The sequence below is a fragment of the Lontra canadensis genome, unplaced genomic scaffold (assembly GCF_010015895.1).
Source record: "Lontra canadensis isolate GAN:19392208 unplaced genomic scaffold, GSC_riverotter_1.0 scaffold4, whole genome shotgun sequence".
In the NCBI taxonomy this organism is placed as follows: Eukaryota; Metazoa; Chordata; class Mammalia; order Carnivora; family Mustelidae; genus Lontra; species Lontra canadensis.
Genome location: NW_022630998.1, coordinates 2,705,533 through 2,727,267, shown reverse-complemented (window position 1 = coordinate 2,727,267; position 21,735 = coordinate 2,705,533).

The window sequence follows — 21,735 nt, the reverse complement described above, 5'->3', positions numbered from 1 at the left end:
GGGGATGATGCTACTGCCTTCTTCTGACAAGAACAGCCACTGGAAATTCTTCTTTCTCCACTCACTGTGGCCCCTGTCCTCCATGATCTGGGCCTGTAACAAGGCAGCCTTCTTTATGTGTCCAAAAGTCCTGTGTCAGACCAACTCACAAACTCAAGGTAGTCAGTGAGCAAGTAGGAAGAAAGAAGCAGACATGGAAGATCTAAGGGCTGGTCACTGTTTTCTGTGTTTTTAAAATACACTGTTTCCACTCCCCATAAGAACCTAAACAGGACATTATCCCCATTTTACAGACTGAAAAACTGACAAGAAGTAACTTTCCCACCTTTATATTCCTAGGGACCTCTGTCTGATTCCACAGTTTCCCAGCCAGTTCTTTTAGCCATGCTGTTAAAATTATTAGCTTTAAATAGACTGTCCAAAACTCAATTTGCAAGTAAAATTTTAGGATCACAGATGACATCTAGACCACAAAAGATCTTATATATCTGATTATTTAAAACCCAAATTTCAGCCTAAGAAATCTGTAAATGAGACACCCAAGTCAGTGGATATGCTAATGCATGTCCCACATGTTTTGCCAAAAAACCCCAATACTTATTAATAAAAAAAACTGTATGTGATGCCTTCCTGTTTACAAAATATTTTCCTAAGTTTCTCAAACTACAGTTCTTGTTCTTCATAGCAGAGATCAAAAGATAAGTATAGTTAATGTCAAATTGTCTAAAATATTTTTGTATTAAAGCAAACACATCTATGATGAAAAAGGAAAAAATGTATATTTGTTTTTAAAACATGAAAAAGGAGACCTCAGTAAAGATGTTCTCTAATATGTACTTATGGGCTTCCCCCACTTCCTCCTCTACTTATCAGGGAAAAAAACTATGACATGTCATCACCTTCTGTTTTCAGGAAAATCCTATAATACACTTGCAGTCATGCCCAATTTACACGGAAGTAAAGAAGTGCTGAGCACTTAACTTGTTCAGTGTGGAGGGGAACAGCTTTAAGGAACAATCTCATTTCCTAAAGGACTTCCTTCCTTCTCTTGTAAAGTCAACTATTCATAGCACATTATCCACATTGTATGTCAATGTAGGAATGCTCTAGGGGGAAATAATGCACAGGAATATGGACTGCTGTGTATCCAAGTCTATAAAATATGTATATATTTATGTTCACTGTCAACCTATTTTCTATAAACCTACTCCTACTTATCAACATTTCTTCTCTCTATAAAATATGAGACACTTTCTGTGATGTACGATGAAAGTCTACAATAGTGGTTCTGAAAGAGGAATGCCTTGACCAGCAGCATCAGCAGCCCTAGAAACTGGTTAGAAACACATTTTCGGACCCCATCCCAGACCTACTGAAGACAAAACACTTAGGATGGGGCTCAGCAATCTGTGTTTTAACAAGTCCTCCGAGTGGTTCAGGCACAAGTATTTGAGAATCATTTACTGGGAGTGATTCTGCTTGCTCATTGCTTCTCAATGTCTATAAACTCTTACCGAAAAGAAACAAAAACAAGAAACTCTAGACCGTGCATTATGAGTATGTGCAAGAAAAACCATGCAGAATTCCCTAGCTGGTGGAAACAACCCATCCCTTCATAAAAGATTGCTAAAGTATATATGTTTCATTTTTCATGTAGTCCTACCTTGGCCACTTTTTTTTTTTTATTAACTGACCATCTGTCAGAGCTGGTCCCAAGTGTGTTATAGCAAATAGTTGAGATAGACGATAAGTTGATAAATGATAGCTAGGCAGATAAACTTGATATATATGCATAAAGTAAAGATACAAGCATACCTCTGCAAATCCCTGAAGAAGTCCAGAGAGACCATTTGCTTTTTAGAAGGTCTATATTTGAAGTGTACTTTCGGAAGTAAAATAAAAGGAAATGATGCTGAGAATTAAGAAAGAGCAATCTGTCAATTCAGAGGCCTCGGAGCACAGAGAAGCTAGGAGAGCTGCCCTGTGAGCCAGGTCGAGACAGCACCCCCCACCTGGGGAGAAAACATAGTACCTAGACCTTGACCTTTAGACTGATCTCCTGGCTGTTCCTATCTGAAAGAAGTAGGGCTGCATGAAAATTGAATAAAGAAAAGCTTTGAATAGGCCACTCCAGATGAGAATTGCTCTATGGACAATTCCATCTGAGGGACTCTCAAGGATTGTCCACACTGGCTTGAACCACGCCTGCCAATCAGGTGGGATTCCGTTCTTGGCCAGCACCTCTCCAGAGAACACTGTGATTCCCCATTTAGCCATTGGAGACTCTGTTCCCAGCTCCCTCTCTTCTCTATACCTGCAAAATAAGCAGAAGAGATTCAAGTAGTACTGCTCCCAAGAGAAATCACTTGCCTGCCTCTCTCTCTCTCTCTCTCAATTGGGTGGCTTTCTGTTTTATCTGATCTTCACCTGCCCTTGGGGTCAAGACCACGACTATGGAGGAAACTAAAGGTCTCTAACTGATTGAAATCCTCTTCCACAGCTCGGGGATATGTGACCTAATCATTCAAAATTCCAGACACTCTACCACACTAGTATTTTAAAATATAGTGGAGTCTACAGAACAAATAAAGAACAAGAACTTTTTTTTTTTTTTAAGTGATTTCACAATCTCTCTCTCCAACACTTAATCCAGAATGAAGATTTACACTAAGGGTTATAAGGGAGGGGAGTAGGGCGGAGGGAGTGTGGAAAGTAATATTGCCAAATGACTGGTAGTTAAAAGCTCTCTGCCTTTGGGCTTTTTTATCTTAACCACATTCCCTTCAAAAGAACTGTGAGTGATTACACATTATTGCCTCAAAGATACCCTAACATTATTTAGTAGTTGGTTTTAGAGCAATGCAAGAGAAAACTGTTTCTGTTAGCTCTGAGTGATAGTTCAACACTATTTAACTGGGCTTTAGGGAACAAAGCCTTCTGATTACCAAGGTGTCAATTTCCCCTCTTAAATCCGGCTTCCTGTGTTGCTTTCATTCCTTCCCTTGCACTATAAGAAGCAGAAAAATACTTTGAATATGAATTTGCGGTGTGAAAATTATATCCTTCAGGATATAATTTAGTTTAAACTGAACAATTGCTCATAGATCTAGGATTCAGCAATGAAGGGCAGCAGAATTTGCCACCCCAAAATATGTGTCTTTGGCAAAAGGATTATTTTGAGCTGCAGGCAAAGAAAACCCAGCAGATTCATGAAAAGCGCTTCAGTTCACCCTCAACTGCCTAAATGTACTTCAAAGAGGGGCCTGTACCAGGAAGAGTTATTGGCACACATAAATTTTTACCTAAGAAATTTATCTGCGTAACAGGGCAAGCTTTATCTTCCAAACCTCTCCTCCACCTTCTTGTAATTGGCCTTCCTCCCCTTTGCATCCCTAGACTCCCAACTCTTTCCTTAGCTCAGGGTGTTAGGTAAGCCTCTATTAAGCAGCCGCCTTTTGAGTCTCCAGAAGAAAGACTTAAACTTTTTGGATTATAAGGGCTATGTCTTTTGCCCTGTCATGTGGGATGCCTCTTGCATCCGTGGTTAAGCTGTAAAACAAAAAGGCTTATTGCTTTGAGTTGCTATTAAGAGTAGTATAAGATCCTAATCATCAACGGCCTGATGATAGACTTTTTAAATTGGCTTTATTTAGAAGAAACACTTTTTTTAAGAGCTCTCATTTCAAACAGTTGTCTTATTAATACCTGTGGAAAGACCTAAGTTGAAAAGTAGATACAAAGGAATATAATAGTAGCCTTAGGGGCCCTCTTAATAAAAGAACAAAAATTGGACAAAAAACAAAAATTACAATCCACACCTAATGTAAATTCCCTTTCTCCACCTTATATGCCCTTTTATCCCCAACTCCCTGTTTCTGACCATCCAGCAGAGTTTATAGTTCTCTGGGCCCCTACTCTACCACACCTTCAAAATCTAGCCCCATCATCTTAGTAAATTTCCTTAGATCCCAAAGCTCCTCCCACCCTCCCCAGAAAAATCTCTTAAATACCCAGCTGCCTGTGTTGGGAAGGAAGGACTTCCTCCGCCATTCAAGGTCCTTCTAGCTGGACTAAGAATCAAATTGACATAAGACAGATGAACAGGAGAAAATAAAATTTAATAATGTACGTGTGGGGAATCCACACAAACATGGAAATTCCAAAGGCAATCGTGGTACTTACATGAGCTAAGGAGTGGGGTAGGAGTCTGAGGATACAAATGGACAGAAGACCATCAAGCAGAAAGATGAAAGATGTTTGGAAAGCAAAGATTGCCATATTATGTTTCTTAAGAAAAGAAGAATCTCTATTAGTAGTTCTCTTCCTGGTACAAGTGGGCAGTTTGGGAGAGAGGCAGAGCTTTTTCCAAATCTGCTGGTTTTGACTGCTTTAAGCTCAAAATAACATTCATGTCAAGGTAGCCCATCTTGGGGCAGCCTGCCCTTGGCCCCTATACCTGTTCAGGCTTCCTTCTTATAAGATTTACAGGAAACACTCTGTCTGATCTCCAGGTCTAGGATACATGGGTTAGTCATGTAAACACTAAAAGCCAGGAAGCGAATTTAGCAGAAATACCCCAGATGGACAGTAAAGCTTGCTTTGTGTCACCTAACAACTACCCCTACTTTCCAGGGCTCTGTAATCAGGCTCCGCCAGCTTCGGGACTTCCTCTGCAATGTCCTTTGTGAAAGTATCCTGGACACCTACCCCAAAGAAATCATGAAGCCCAGACTGCAGCAAATCTTCTACAATACAAAGCCCTTTTCCCTCCCCTTTCACCAAATTTAGATCCTACCAGATTTAGAGAGGAATTAGGAAGATTAGTGACCGTTCACAAATCTGCTCACAGGGACCAAGTGTGGGGGACCATCAAGGGATGGTCTTCCCACCCGTGATTATAGTAGTTATCACACAAGCCAAGTGTTGCTTTGGAGAGTCCCCTCCCCCCGAGGAAATGGCTAGGATTTCTCCCAGGCCCTGCTACAAACGACGACGTGAAAATGTCTCCGCTGAAGGCTGGTATGCAGGGGCTGAGAGACGCCATAGCAGAAGCTCCTCCAACTAAGGAGACTTGGTCTAAGATTGAATCGTACCCTCAGAAAGAAGGTGAGCGTCTGAAGGCCTTTGTTGAACACTTTATACAGATTTTTGTTTTAAGGCAATCTGCTTCAAACCCTGAAGTCCTAGAATATAGAAATCTTTGCATTTCATCTTAGTTAGAAATCTCCCTGATAGAACGAAGGAAATTAAAGAATATGTAGTTGAATGGGGAAAACCAGCCCTTTGAGGCTGAGAACTGGGAACTGGGAACTGTCTTTGTCTTTCAAATCTCAACAAAACCAGAAATGCAGCTCTGGAAACACGTCCAAGTCCACCTGTTCTTACCAAATAACAAAATGTGCCCTGTTCATCTCAGAATGCTTGCCGAGATGGTGAGATATCAGGACATTGGAAACAGAACTGTCCTGTACTCAAGAAAAGAAGGAAAAATTTTAATAGTAATTCTCCTAGACCTCTGATAATAGCTAAATCTGCTCCCAAAACTCTACTAGAGAGGGGTGCCTGGGTGGCTCAGCCAGTTATGGGTTCGCCTCTGCTCAGGTCATCATCCCAGGGTCCTGGGATGGAGCCCCACTCCAGGTTCCCTGCTCAGCGGGGAGCCTACTTCTTCCTCTCCTCCCTGCTCCTGCTCTCTCTAGCTATCTCTGTTGCTATCTCTCTCTCTGTCTCTCTCTCTCTCTCAAATAAATAAATAAATAAATTCTTTTTTTTTTTTAAGATTTTATTTATTTATTTGACAGAGAGAGATCATAAGTAGGCAGAGAGGCAGGCAGAGAGGAGGAAGCAGGGTCCCTGCCGAGCAGAGAGCCCAATGCGGGGCTCGATCCCAGGACCCTGAGATCATGACCTGAGCTGAAGGCAGAGACTTTAACCCACTGAGCCACCCAGGTGCCCTAAATAAATAAATTCTTTAAAAAAAAAAAAAAAAAAAAAAACCTCTATTGGAAAAAGGTGGATACTATCTGTGTCTTTGTGATGTAGATTTTCTACCTTCCCCGCACACCCCCCCTTCCTTATCTTAAGGACCTAAGAGCCATCCTTTGAAATGTAAAATTTAGGGAGAAGTTAAATATTTGGAAATTGGGCTAATGAAATATCTTAAATGTTCTTTCTACAAATATTAGTAAAAATATTTTAGTAAGAAGCTAATTTTAGTAAAAAATTAGTAAAAAGCTTTTGCCATCTGAGCAGATGAACTTAACTTATTCCAGGGGCCAAAACAAAATTTAGATCCAAATGGTCTTTCATAAAACAGTGAGTTTTGGATTATCACATCAGTCTCATGGTTAAAAATTTTCAAGTAAAAGCTCTTAGGTCTTTGTTTCTATCTGTATAGGTAAGTGTTTGTATATATGCATATATGTAGGTGTGAGATATTTTTCTACCTTCAAATGGTATTAGCATATTGGTTTGTAAAAAGGCTCCTATTTAATTGGCTTAAAAATGAAAACTTATAAATTAAAGATTCCAGAAACTCTCAGAAATATCTGAAAACTAATCCAACTGCTTTTCAAGTTGATGTGACCAGGGAAAATATTCACTATTTAAGTTAGTTTAAGTTTGTTGCTCTAATTAAAATAGGTGTGTCTTCAGAGTTATCAGCACTGAAATAATGCAAACATACAAGTTTTATTCTGACAGTGTTTATTAAATAAGTTCATGATATCTCTGTTTTAAAATTTCTTAGCAAGAAAAATAGCTTAGGATGATGGCTGACTTTCTCTCAAAGTTTTCATGAGTACTCGAAACATTATTGATAGGAGCAAACAAATCCTATAGATTTAAGGGGATAAGAGTTTAAGTGAACTTGTTAAGATTTGTTGTTGTTTTTTTTTAAGTCAACTCTACATCCAATAGGAGATTCAAACTCATGACCCAGAGATCAAGAGTCACATGCTCTACTGACTGAGCCAACTAAGCTCTCTGTGATTGAACCTTTTAGCGACCATTATGTTTCATGGAGTGTGTAGTTAAAAATAGCTTCTAAAATCTTTTTGGTAACTTTGGAACTTTAGAATTTTGCTAAGTTACATGACAAAAATTTATCAACTATCTAGATCATTTCCAAATGAGACAAAGCAGTGAAACATTAATTACTGAACGTAGGTTTATCTACTTTCTTTCCACTTCCTATTGCGAAACTAAAGATAAATTTGGATCTGCTTCTAAACATGTCTTGTGCCACACTGAAAGATCGTACTATAAAAAAGAGCACATGCTTCTAGAAATTATGAAATATATTTAAAAACCCCTGTGATTCTAAAGAATGCTGATATAACATATAATTCACAATTATGTATTTCTTAGTTTTCACTAGAAATTTAGGTTTCAATGGATTAAAAATTCTATATAATGCTACTAGAAATGAAAGCTACCGGAAATAATAACGGAAACAACTTTATGCCTGGAAAGTAGGATGTGTTTTGGAGTAAGAGTAGGTATGCAATGGGAAGATACATTTTTGTTCAGGGAGAAGAAAGTGAATTTGTCCCAAAGTGAAACTGGTTATTTCAAAATAGGGAAGGAGAAAGTAATGGACAAACTAAATAAGAAGCTGGGAAGAGAGAGAGAGAAAAAAAGATCTTCTCTTGTGTGGTCAGGTTGGCTTAAATTAAATAAACTTATTAGAAAAATTATGAAATTTAGCTTTAAAATCAGAACCGTCATATGTGAAACTAAAACTTCACTTACTTTCATCTGCTAAAAGGACAAAATTTTCCTGAACTCTTGATCAGCTCCTGATAAGAGATAGAAAGGTTTTGGTTTTTCTTTTTTTTTTTTTCTCCTTTGCCTTTTACATAATCTACCTAGGAAGCAAAAATTTAATAAATATATTTATTAAAATAATTTCCTGTGTTTCATGTTATATTTATTATCAGTCTTTGATTACATAAGAAAATTGAGTCTTGAGAGCTAAGTTTTGCTTACAACAATGTGGCCCTTTGTATTTGCCTTTGAAATCTTTTATGTCACTTCGGTCAAACAGATAATTAAGTGCTGCTTCATAAAGATCGGAGATCCTGTGTAGTCAAGTGTCCAAACCTTTTGATATTTTTGACAAATCTCCCCAAATCAAAATCAGACACCTTTAAGGACCAAAGGTTTACTTTATAGAGCCAACAAAGCCTCTTGGAAAAACAGCCTCATACCTTGCTTGGACTTCCCAACACACAAGGAGGTCAATTCCTAGCAGGTGCAGGAAACTTAGGATATCTTTGGGAGCTCAGGAAGAGAGGAATTCACCAAAATCTGTAGATACTGCAAGCGAAGTCTGGTGGCACATCCTTGGCTTTGCTTCCTAGCATCAGAAGGCTTTTAAGAGTCTAGATGCAGGTTCCTACAGATTTAAAAGACTCTATATGGCCAATCACTATTCTTGCTGCATTTATATAAAATAGTCATCCCAAATTTAATAGGATTAGACTTATTTTGCAAACAGATTAGTTTCACTAGAATTATCATTGGTAAAGATGGGGTTGATTATAGAGAGAAAAATTATGTTTCAGTAGAAACTATAATATATATTTATAGATATCAGATTCTAGTTCTGTTAATTGCCTTTGAGGGTTTGTTACATGCCTGTAACTGGACTGGATCCTGAATTCTTCTAGTTCCTCATGTGTCTCACTAAAAACCTCTAAATTAATATCTCCAGTTTCTTCCACTCTTCTGACTTAGGGTCACTAAGACAAAAATGCTGTCCCTTTCCTCAAAGCCCTGCAAGCTGTATGTGAACGACTTAATTTAAACTTCAGAGAAACTGCCACGACAATTCGTGTTTAGACAGTATTTGTGGCTGTCGTTCTGTGAACCAATCAGAAAGATCACGAGAGATATTCAAACTGCAAACCAAGAAAATCTGTCAGATGGCCACTGTCTGCCCTCGCTCTAACTAAAGTTGCTTCGCACCTGACCTCTAGGAATCTTCTAGACTGCCCACCCTCCCAACTGAGAAACTGGGATTATAGTCTGCTCTAATCATTAACCATTGTTTTCCTATTGTATCCGTAGATAGACTCTTATTAATACCCGATTGCTTGCTTACATAAAATAGGTCTAACTTTGTGAGTCCCCCTGCACCACCCACCTCCTGAAATGAGACACAGCTATGTAACTGCACTGATCTTTTCCAAGACCAAGACCAACCCCATGAGATACGGAGCAAGCTACCAATGTAACTGCTGGGTTATGAAACTTTGCGTTTGAAATTTCAAAGTGGGGGCTGCAAGGGAGCAGATTCTGTCACCCCAAAATACATTTCCTTGGCAAAAGGATCATTTTGAGCTAAAGGCAATCAAAGCCCAGCAGCTTCAAGAAAAGCTCTTTACCTCACTCGTAACCTCCTACAGTTACAATGGAGAGGGCACCTGTACCAGGAAGAGAGCTATTAGCACACATACTTTTTTTTTTTATAAACATATATTTTTTCCCCCAGGGGTACAGGTCTGTGAATCGCCAGGCTTACACACTTCACAGCACTCACCATAGCACATACCCTCCCCAATGTCCATAACCCCACCCCCCCCAACCCCCTCCCCCCATCATCCCTCAGTTTGTTTTGTGAGATTAAGAGTCACTTATGGTTTATCTCCCTCCCAATCCCAACTTGCTTCAAGCACACATACTTTTTAACCAAAGAAACTTACCTGCACGGCAGGGCAACCTTTATTTTCCAGACTTCTCCTCCACCTTCCTGTGAATGGCTTTCTTCTTCTTCGTATCCCCAGACCCCTACGCCTTCCTTAGCTCAGGGTATTATATGAGCCTCTGCTACCGGCTGCATGTGAGTCTTCATATCTTTACGGGGGCTCCCTGTGTACATAATTTTGTGGGATTTTTGTTCCCTCTGGTTACCCTGCCTGGTGTTGATTTGATTATTAGATCAGCCAAAGAACCTAGATTTCTCCTCTTTCCAGACTTTCCAGACTTGCTGCACATTTAAAGAGGCATGAAAGAAAGCATCTGTGTCACCTTGCTGGCTTTGCCTTAGCTTTGCCTTGTGAGTAGATATAAAGCTGTACTTCTTGACAAAAAATGACCCCAAAGAGAAAATGAACCACCGTCAGTTATGGCAAAGAGGAAGACAAGAAAGAGTCTAAGAAAGAAAAGCTTTATGAGGAAATCATATGCTTCCCTTGTGTCATCAAATCTCGACATTCAACACACGAAAGAATTGAGAACAGAGAAGCAGATCTAATACACACATGTTTATAGTAGCGTTATTCTCAACTGCTAAATGTGAGGACAACCAATGCGTCCATCAGTGACAAATGGGTAAACAAAAGGCAGTACATTTATCCAATGGAATATTATTTAGCCTTAAAGAAAAAGAAAGAAATTATCATGTTACAAACAAGGATGAGCTCTGAAGAGGAGACCGTTATGCCAAGCCAACTAAGCTAGTCACAAAAAGATCAATATTGTATGATTTTGCTTATATGAGGTACCTAGGGTAGTCAAAGTCGCAGAGACAAAGTAGAAGAGTGGGTAGGAGAGGTTGGGGGCAGGGAGAAATGGGGAGGTTTTTTTTTTTTTTAAGATTGATTTATTTATTAGAGAAAGAGAAAGCATGAATGGGAGGTACAAAGGAGAGGGAGAAAGAATCTCAAGCAGACTCTGAACTGAGTGTAGAGCCCAACACAAGGCTGGATTCATGAGATTGTGACCTGAGCCAAAACCAAGGGTTGGTTGCTTAACTGACTGGGCCACCCAGGTGCCCCAGTGGAATTATTTTTTAAGTGCGTACAGAGTTTCAGTGTGGGATGAGGGAAGAGTTCTGGAAACAGGTAACAGTGATGGTTGCACGCCATTGTGAATGTACTCGATACCACTGAATTGCACACCAAAAAAATAAAGTGGTAAACTGTATATTATACATATTTTACCACAATATTAAAAAATGGTAAGGAAAATAAATAAATCTTGAGATCCACAAAGGTCCAGAGAATGGGTTCTGGGTACATGTCACAGGCATATGATGTTACTGTTTTTAAATGAAAAAAAAAAAAAAAAACCCAGACAATATGGATAATCTAACACTCAAAAATAAATTGCTTCAGAAAATTATATTTGATCTCACTTTAACACTCATCACATAATAAAGAATGTTAACCAAAAGAATCTGAAACCTGAAAAAGTATTTGTTAAATATGTCAGAAGTTTAGGAAAAAACAAGAGCTGAAGGAAAACCAATGGAACCCTGAAGTAGTAAGTGGTCAAAGTTTGCTGTGCACACATCTTAAGGGTGTTGGGTCGGCGGCTCTGGGAATGCAGGAGAAACAATAGAAATGACCGCTGGGCCACCATCTTCCAGGCACCCCCACCTTTCCTAACCCTTGACTCTCCCGCCATAAGGATGTATGCCCAGGTCATGTCTCCACAAGTAACCCGATACCTATGCAAGAAACCAGAACATCAGGACTCCCCCAACCCTCCAATCCCCGAATACCGTACCTTATATGGCCGTGAACCTATTCCCTCTCTTAACCCAGATAAAAGACCCACTCGACCCCCTCCCAGCGTGACTTCCTTGACTCCCCTTTCCGGAGTCGCAGAACCTCGCCCGAGGGTGCCCACCTCCTCCCCGCACGACTTTCCTGCCTCTCCTTCTCCTGAGCCCTGAAACTTTGCCAGAGAGCGTCTTTAATAAATCTTGCCTTGTGTCTCCCTCGCCTGTTTATCTCGCCTGTAAAACCTTACAAAGGGCAGTTTGCCAACTGGGGACCCTTAAACCAAAACACGGAATGAGGCTTAGGTATATTGTTGTAAAGCAGGTTATACAGTGAGAAGGCATTGACTGTCTATTCTTTACAGTGATGTGTTACAACAGTAGAATTTTGTTTTAATGAAAGGGTGAGTTAGCCATTCCCTTGTATCCATTTTGCAGAACAGTCTTAAGTTTTGCTTATGATTTTCAGAGGCATAAGCAAGTCACCCAGGGCCAGTCAGCTTCGCTTGTCTCGCAAAATACGGGAAATTAAGCTCGTAGGGCTTTACTGGATGTGTCTGCTCGGGGAACATTCTAATGTGGGGTCTGGGTTAGATTGTAACATAAGGGCACCAAGTTATTCTAAACCCACAATAAGTGGCAAGGATCGGCCTGAACAGATTGTATATCAGGGTTGGGGTAGACGCTGAAGTTTCAAAAATGGGTCTCTCAGGTCTGTTTCAGAGGGGTCAGGAAAGAGAGCAAAAACTAGAGGAAAAAAGGACAAAGAGAAGCCAACTGACGGCCGGCCCTGCCAGGGAATGAGAAGAGATAAGTGAGAGTAGCGGCTGAGAGGTCTGACATGGCAGTTGGTTGAAAGCTAAAAATAGAATTGGAGTTGGGGTGGAAGAAATGGTATGTGAACCCGGAGGCTGAGGGCGATCGCTGATGTCACATTCTGTGATGTTCTGACTCGACTCTGGGCGTCAAGGAGGAGGATTACTGATGATGATGGGGAGGAACCTTTGGGATGGGGAGCCAGAGGAAAGTATTTTGGCTGATTATCTTTGATGTGTTCATCAGAGGAGGGCAATGACGGCAAGAGGAAGAAGTGTGCCCAGGAGCTGGGGGTGGGAGGCAGCCCAGGCGGGCAGGGGTTCCGAGGGCTTTCAGAAGGGGAGAAAGAGACCATTTTTGGCATTGACGCCGACCGACACGCGGCAGGAGTTGGCAAGAAGAGCCAGGTGAGAGAAGACAGAAGGAGAGATAATTGAACGATAAGAATGAGTCCCTAATCTAGTAGCCAGGCGGAAAAAGGTGTGGTGCGGATGAAAGGAAGAGGTGGAGAAAATCAGAGGTGGTTTCAAAAAAAGCAGAAAGATTAAATGAGTATTTAATCACCAATTTAGCAGTGTGTGAAGTGTACTGTCTTAAATTTCTCTAAGTTCTAAAAGTGTGAACAGGAAGACAAGGAGACGTGTTAAAAAGAAACTCCCAGAACCTTCTCGCAAGGGGAACTCATCTAACCACACACACGCCAGCACGTTTATGTGATTTGTTAAGAGGGGTTTTTTTTCTCCTCAAAGCTTTGGAGGATTTGATTGAAATCTTCATTTATGACTTTGAATCTCATTTGAAGCTCCTTCCCCTCTGCCTCGGTGTAGGAAAGCATCATGAACTGCACAGTTCCCAATAAATCACCGGGCATATCCAGGTCTTTGCTTTTGTGTTATTCACCATAATAAAAATAGTGTGTTTGGTGTGCCTCCCTCCACCAAATAAATAATGTGTTCAGCTGTTACCTTACACCAAATAAATCAATGAAAACAAATGTCTTTCTGCAGAATAATTTCGGCTTAAACTCTAACATGCATCAGAAAATAGATTTCCTGTGTCCTTGAGCATGGATGGTAAACAGCACCAGCTCGGTGGTCTCCGTGTACTGTTCTGGGGAAGTTTGGAGGTGGGGAGAGGACTGTTTACTAGAATAAAATCCTTCAAAAAAAAAAAAAAGGGATTCTTATCTTTCATTTAGGTTAATAACATACCACATATATTTGTCAATCAAATTAGAATTACTGTCAACCCATAATGCATTTTAGTTGAGCCAATATCCGTCAGTCCTGATTTATTTGCTTAATACAAATCTAATTGAGTTTCAGCCTGCTCGTCTCCTTTCCGCTGTTAACCGACCAAGTACATCTTTAATTTCCAAGAGCGATGGTGTGGTAGCAGTTGAGAGGAAGAGTGATTTGCATAAGGCCCCAGAAGGGTGCCAAAACTCTTCACGCTTTAAACAACAGCCTTTATTATTCTGTAAGTGGATGTGTTGAATTTTCATGCTTTTGTTTCCAGTTCAGCCCTGACAGAAAAGAATAAAGTAGATTTTGCCAGCACCCCTGCTGTGCCCTGGGGGAGAAATTCAATGTGCCTCATTTGTCTTAATTGGAGAACCGCCCTCAGCACCAGCTTTTTCTATGAATACATTAGCATAACAGACAGAAAATTCAAGCCCACTTTTGCAGCAGCCGGCTTCCCCCACCCCCCTCCCCACGCACACCTCCCATTTTTAGACTAATAAAAACCGCGCGAGGGGAGAAGTACATGTTTCATCTTCTGGATTTCTCAGAGTTGGTGTTGTAAAATTCTCTGTACAGGAGAGATGTATCAAGCCTACGTTATCTCTGCACTATTAGAGCCGGTCGTGAAAAATGTGATAAATATGATCCATGACAGAGAGCTGAAAGCTTCTCTTTATTCTTCATAATGTGCTAATCCCATATACTTGTTCTTTGACTGGTTATGCTGCTTTTTCAGAGGGGAGAGTTGGTTTTACAGAGACAAATGGGTAGCAGCTATGAATGAACCTGGTGGCTGGGTGGCGGGGGCGGGGGCGCAGTAAGGAAAAAGAAAAAAAAATTCTTAGCGAGGTGAATGTATTAGCACTAAAACAAACGCACTTATCTGAGTCAAAGCAAGATTGTAAACCCCGTGCCAATTCATGGGAGAAATATTAAATTCATCTCCACATTTTTCATATTACAAAAGGGCTCTAAGTCTGGAAAAACAACCTGCGCCGTGTAAATCATTTCCCTAATCCAGTCCCTTCCAGTGTCTGACTGAACTAATGGAATTTAAAGGTAGGTGTTTCAAAAGAAATATTTCGTTTACATGTTCCCAAGACTGGTATTAATTCTTTCATCACATCTGTTCAACCTGCTTGCCATTGCCAGCATGAGAAAGAGACGCAAAACATGGGGAAAGATATAATTTCTTAATAAAACATGGTGTACACATTCTCTTGGAAAGATGGCTGCCTTTCAAAAAAACAGTGAATCCATATTTTGTCTTGATTTTTCTCCAGCAGGCCTAATTTACCACGTCAGTCACACGCTGCTCTCACTAGAAGCCTTCTAGGGATTTTAAATAAGTTTTTTTGTTGTGGTGGTGATTAAGAGCTTGTTTGGTTTTCAATTATTTGTATGTCCATTTAAAAATTAAGTACGTTTTGGGTCATGTCCTTGTGGGTAAATGGAAAGCAAAATCATTCTGAAATCGTAAATTTGAGATGCAGAAGTTTCCTGGCCTGGAGAGACCCAAGCAGTTCTCACTTCTGTATAAATCCTCATTCTGTCACCAACTTCAAACGCTCGGTTCGCCCCGTCAGAAGCCTGAAGGCAAAACCGAGGGATTAATGCGTTCTTCCCCCTCCCCCGGCCCTTCCTGCACTTTCCATTCACTCCGCCCCAATAAACATTCCAGGAGGTTAGGTTGAGGTGGTTAGTGTTGGAGACCGGGAATAAAAAGTTCGCTTTCTTCTGTAAATGAATCTAAAAATAATCATTTGGCTTTATCTGTCCAGTGAGAGGAAGTGAGCTTTTCGCCTTACCCCTGGTTTCATTTACATTATAAAAATGACAAGCAGTTTACCCTAGTTTATCAGATAATCCCTGCTGCTTTCTAAACAAACATTCCAGCCACTCTCCAAGTTCTTTCTGGAATCCTCCTTCCCTGCCCCCACTGGCCTTGACGTCTCGTCTGGGGTCTGGACTCAGCTGGCTCAGCCCGTCCTACCCATCAGTAAGAGATGGTCCCCGAGACCGCTCCGTTCTCCCTCTATCTCGTACCAATTCGTTTCCTTTTTTAAACGAATAATGAAATATTCATCATCCTGGAATCTTGTATTTACTCCCCTTCCTAACAACTTTCAAAAATCCCAAGGAAAGAAAAATGGGATTGCAGGGTGCTTTGAGCAAGGAATTACAGCTTTTCTCGGGCGGTTGTCGCTTTTGTTCTCTGGCATAGTATTAAAGATTTTAACGTTTGTGACCGTGAGAGTAATATGCGTTCCCTTTATCAAAATGAAAAAATACTGAACATCGTAGACAGGAATAAAAGCCACTCCTGGTGTTTTGTTTGTTTTGTTTTGTGGCTGTGGTGTTCCTGCTTCAGTTTCTGAGAAACACCCCACATCCTTTGCAGACATGTTAGGCAACATGTTGCCTGTTTGGTGTTTTAAAACAGGCTGATAGGGTGTCGGCATGCTGCCCTCCCCTCCCCCCATGTTGATTTGGCCCTCCTGTCCTGGGTTGAGAGGTGGCAGCGGGGATTTAACCTCCTCCGGAGGACTAATCAGTTGTTAACCTGAGCAGAGTTAAGGAGGCCTGTTCTATAGTAATTCATCCATTAGTTTTTGTGCCATCGCTCTCTATGAAAATCACTTTTACCTACAGAAACGAAGCATTGGTAGAATGACCCTAGAAAATCGAGCATAGGTCTTTAAAGGGGGACGGGGAAGACGTTAAGTTTAGGGAACAGATGGAAAGGAAAGTGACTCTCCCTGTGTCTACAAAATATTAATTTATCCTGAAGACCAGGAGTAAAAATAATCCTGCACGTTACTGCGGGCACTCAGTGGGGTCATGGTTAAGTGGCTACCTTGATGAAGAGATTGGTCATGATGTGGTGTGTCTCTCTGAAGAAAGCCATGGGATTCTTTCCTGAATCAAACTCTGAAGAGTGGAATTTCAAAAATTTTATCTGTTTTAATAGGGAGAAATCTAGAATTGACTTTGGAAAGTGCTCTTTTGACTTTACAAATTTAAAAAAAATTTTTTTTTAAGATTTTATTTATTCATTTGATAGAGAGAGAGACAGAGGGCGCACAAGCAGGGGAGAGGGAGAAGGAGATTCCCCACTGAGCTCAATCCCAGGACCCACCCTCCCCACATCATGACCTGAGCCAAAGGCAGACGCTTAACCATCTGAGCCACCCAGGCGCCCCTGACTTTACAAATTTATTCAATTTATACAAGTTCCTTGTATGGTCAAAACACAACAGCTGAGCAATTCCAAATTGGGAGAAGAACAAGGGGCAAGAGTAGGACAACTATTAAGACCAGAGTTTTAAGGCAAAATATTCCTGAGTATAATCATGCAGTTCAAGTAACAGTGACCTAAAATTCCAACTGATAATCATTTCTGTTGAAGTTACAAACAAAAGACATATACGTGCTAATTTAATATCAACAAATTAACAATGAGATGCACTACTTCGTGAAGTAGCAGGCATAATGAGGTAATGAAGAGAAAAACATTTGTTTTGCAAACCAAAATTTCTCACTTCAGTGACTTTGTAACAAATTCGCCCCAAAAGAGTCTCCTCTCTCCTCCTGTTTACTTAGGGAACACCCTGGCTATTACTTTTTCTTGCTTACGCTTCTTTGAAAGTTATTGATTGACTATTCACTGTCTTGATAACCTCTTCGTATCTGATTCCAAAGACTTAGCCAACATCAACAGCGACACTCCTTTTAGTAACCTCAGGTTTATCTGTCAACTCTCTTCAGTGATATATCGGTTCTCTGAAAAGGAAAGGAATGTCAGATAAGGAATGATAGTTGTTAAGTAACCAAATCCTTTAGGTTTTAACATAAAAAAAGCAAGACACCTGTGTGAGGTCTTACAGTTGTGCACAGCATTTTTTCTTCTGGAAAAGTAACTGGTTCCATGTAAGGATGTGGAGTAGAAGTAGTGCACTTGGGGCCTGGATCTGGTATCTGAACAAACTGAAGAGGGACCAAGATTCCACTCTGCACTGTTGTTTGGTCAGATAAAGAGAAGGAAGGAAAAAAGGGACACAGGCTATCACTGTTCTCAGGGAAAAGCAGCTTTCAAAAGTAAAAGAGGAGGAAGTTTGGGTGGTACTGGAGTGCTAAGAAACTCGAGTTGGGTCAATGAAAAAGACATTGCAGGATGGGTGGCTGGTGGGAATACACAAAAAGCAGGAGAGCCTAGGAGACCCTAGGAGACCCTCTAGAAAATTCTTTGAGCTGAGACAGTGCGTCTTCCTTGCTCACCTGAGTCTCTTACTCATATGTTTATCACAGATTCTGTCCTAAGAGTTGAGCTGAAATGGAGTGAGACATAAAAAGTCTAATGGGTAAAACTCCCACAGGGATGGTGCAAAACACTGGGCTGGAGATGGGGCTTGGATATGGTAACTTGTATTTAGGCAACCCTTCACTCCCCATCCCCCTGTGACTTGCATGGGTCTTGGCAGACTCAAGGAAAACATCTGGAACTGTATTTGCAGTCTGGATTCAGGTATGTGCTGATTAGCGTAAGCATGAGCAATTATGCCAAACTTCAGAAGAAACCATGGAAGGCCTTAGAAGAAACACCATAATGAGAAAGAAGTTCTGCAGTGTGGACCAGCTGCAAAAACAGGTCCAAAGAAAGGGGGCACCATGGACCCAAGCACAGAGTGAAATTGGACTTGAATCTATCTTGACCTAACTCTCAGAAATTCCCTATATGTGTGGGGCAAAAGAAGGCTATATGTAGCTGTGGATTAAGAAAGTAAGACGTGTTAAGTCACTAAACCTCTTGTAGATCCCAAAGTATGTAAGAATGTCAAACACAGGGACCAGAGTTCCTAGAGTGTTAGAAGTTTAAAGGAGGAAGCAGCACTATGATTTAGGTGGTCTGAGCACAGTAGGGATGTTGTGCTGCGACAGTGTTATTCCTGGGGTCAGTCTGAGCAACATGGGAATTTAGGTACAGCAGGGGGCAGATAATAGCAGGTAGTGGTATAAAGAAATGTAAGGAGGGACCTGGGTGGCTCATTCTTTTGAGCATCTGACTCTTGGTTGCAGCTCAGGTCATGATCTCAGGGTTGTGGTATTGACCCCATGTTGGGCTTCACACTTGGTGAAACATCTCCTGGAGAGTCTCTCCATCTAACCCTCCCTCCCTCTCTGCTCCTCCCACCTCCATTCATGCTCTTTCTCTCTCTCTCTCTCTCAAAATAAATAAGTAAAATCTTAAAAGAGAGAGAGAGAAAGGAAGGAAGCAAGAAAGGGAAGCAGTTGAGATTCAGTCAAGTTGGGTTGGTAAAAATGGTAATTTGGCCTTGCCTAAGAATCATAGGCTGTTAGGACCCAGAGATGTTTGTATTGACATAAATTAAATTGTTGGAAAACAGGAAGTATGTTTAGTCACCTAGGGCTACCTTACTGAAATACCACAGACTGGCTGGCTTAAACAACTGAAATTTGTTTTTTTGACAGATCTGGAGGCCAGAGGTCCAAGATTAAGGTGTTAGCAGGATTGACGTCCGGTGAGTCCTTTCTTCCTAACTTGCACATGGCAGCCTTCTTGTTGTGTCTTCACACGCCTTTCCTCTGTATGTGCACAGACACTGAGTAAGTTCTAGTGTCTCTTCCTGTTCTTAAAAGGACGCCAGTCCCATTGGATCAGCGCCCCACCCATATCACTTCCATTAACCTTAACTCCTTCCTTAAAAGCCCTATCTTCAAATATAGCTACTTTGGGAATTAGGGTTTCAACATGGGAATTTGGGGGGAACAGAAATCAGTACATACCAAGGAGCCAGAATGGATCTTCATGAATGAACCAAGGAAAAGGGAAAGATCCAGCGTTCTACCACCTACCCGGGGGCTAAAGATGACCATTGACCTTCAAGTGCTTGTGTATGACCTACGCATTTGGAAGGCTCGTACATAAGAAAAGCAGCAGGTAAGGACCACATGGGTGGCTCAGTTGGTTAAGCACCTGCCTTCGGCTCAGGTCATGATCCCAGGATCCTGGGATTGAGTCCCACACCAACCTCCTTGCTCAGTGGGGAGTCTGCTTCTTCCTCTACCCCTACTCTGGTTGTGCTCTCTCTCTCATCCTCTCTCTCAAAGGGAGAAATAACATCTTTAAAAAAAAAAAAAAAAAAAAAAAGAAGGAAGGAAGGAAGGAAAAGAAAAGCAACAGGTAAAAAGCCCATTCCACTTTCTTGGAGTTTACAAAAAATGGTCTTGATTCACCCCATAGTCTAGTGGGTATTAAATCAAAAAGGAATTTTCATCTCCTACACCTACACTTTATTTATCACATGATAAATAATTTTTTTCTGGGATAAATTTTGCAAACTTTATAATCAAGTCCTTTGAAAGTATAGAAGAAAAAAATTGAGGCAGTTTGAGAATTCTGACCATCGTGAATTTTCTTTGAATTAAAGACTGTGTTCTAGATCAGATTTATACTGCTGTCTACTGTGTGACTATTCTTCAGAGGGCAAATTTGTTTTTATACAAATAAAAACATGAATTTGATATCAGTCTATTACACTGTGGGCTTATAAAAAAATACCATGACTTTTTAATGATTTTTTTCAGGAGAAAAGGAAAACCAAAAATATGCCAACATTTCAGTACTCAGTTGATTTTTCTCCAAGAACAAGTCGAGCAGCATAGATTTAATTTTAGTGTATAATAATAATGTGAGTTAAATGTGGCTCAAAGTACTGCCCCTCCCCATACCAAATGAATACTCACTGTCTTTGATATGTTCTCTTGTAGTAGCTGTCTATCATAGGTCGACAGTGTGTCATTTAGGCTAGACTGTAGGCAATAGAAACCAGTTCTGACTTAAGCAAAAAGGGAATTTGTTAGATGAAAAGGACAAATCATAGAATTGAAGACAAGCTGCTGGTCGTGGAAAGGGTAGGAGGCAGAGTAGATAGGTTTTAGGACTCCACAGCACATGCCCCAAAAGCCATTCTCATTAGGACGCCACTGTTGGTATAAATCCCAGCCTCCATAACCAAGCTTCTCCTAAAAAGAATCAGGTTAGCAAAATTTGGGTCAGCTGTCCAACTGATTAACAAGTCCCTTGATGGTATACATGATGAGGAAGTATGGGGTGCCATTTGAAGAATGGGAATGGGCAGGAGAAAGCAACAGATGTCCCCTAGGAACAACTACCAGAATTATACCTGTGTTGAATATTGATTGTGGAAAAAAGAAAGCATCAGTATTAGCATTGACAACAGAAGAATTTCCTGCTGACTTTGTTTCCCTAAATGACTTCCAAGTAGATCCTCCACCTCTGAATACATGGTAATGAAACCCCAAAATAAGGATGCTGTATAATGGCCGGAGATGTCTGCTTACCTAGTGCCTTTAAATACTGGCTTCATATTTGCCTCCTCTGGAAAATGTATATGCCCTTCCCTGGCTTTATAATGCTGCTGCCATCCCTTTATCATCTTTCTGGTTTCCAGTATGATCTTCATTCGTTCCCCATTTCCCCACAGATTACTCACCAGCCTGAGTACCCTAACAACATGGACCAACAGCAGTGGTGACTGTGTTTTAGTGTCTCATGAAACAACCGTCTTTATCACCGTGGAAGCAACATTCCAGTCTGTTCTCTAATCCTTGGTGCCCAGGCCCTGTCCCCTCAGCTACTATTGCTAGACTCCATTTTCATCTGACTGTATAGACAGCTCCCAGCAAAATCTAATTTTTTTTTAAGATTTTATTTATTTATTTGACAGACAGAGATCACAAGTAGGCAGAGAGGCAGGCAGAGAGAGAGGGGGAAGCAGGCTCCCCGCTGAGCAGAGAGCCAGATGTGGGGCTCGATCCCAGGACCCTGAGATCATGACCTGAGCCGAAGGCAGAGGCTTAACCCACTGAGCCACCCAGGCGCCCCACAAAATCTAATTTTTGTGAAGCAATCAAGAAAGGTCTAGGTAGAGACGAAGCCTCCTTTCAACTATGTTTGTTTGGGCACTTGAAGGCCAGTCTCCTTTTGAAATGGCTCCCTGAAAGACCAAATGGGGAAGAGCCAAGAACTCTGGGCAATACTTCAAAAGTCAGCAGCTGCTCTGCGCTCCCAGTCAAGCCCAATTTGCCACTTGGCTGCTTACTGATGAGCGGCTTGCATGAGTA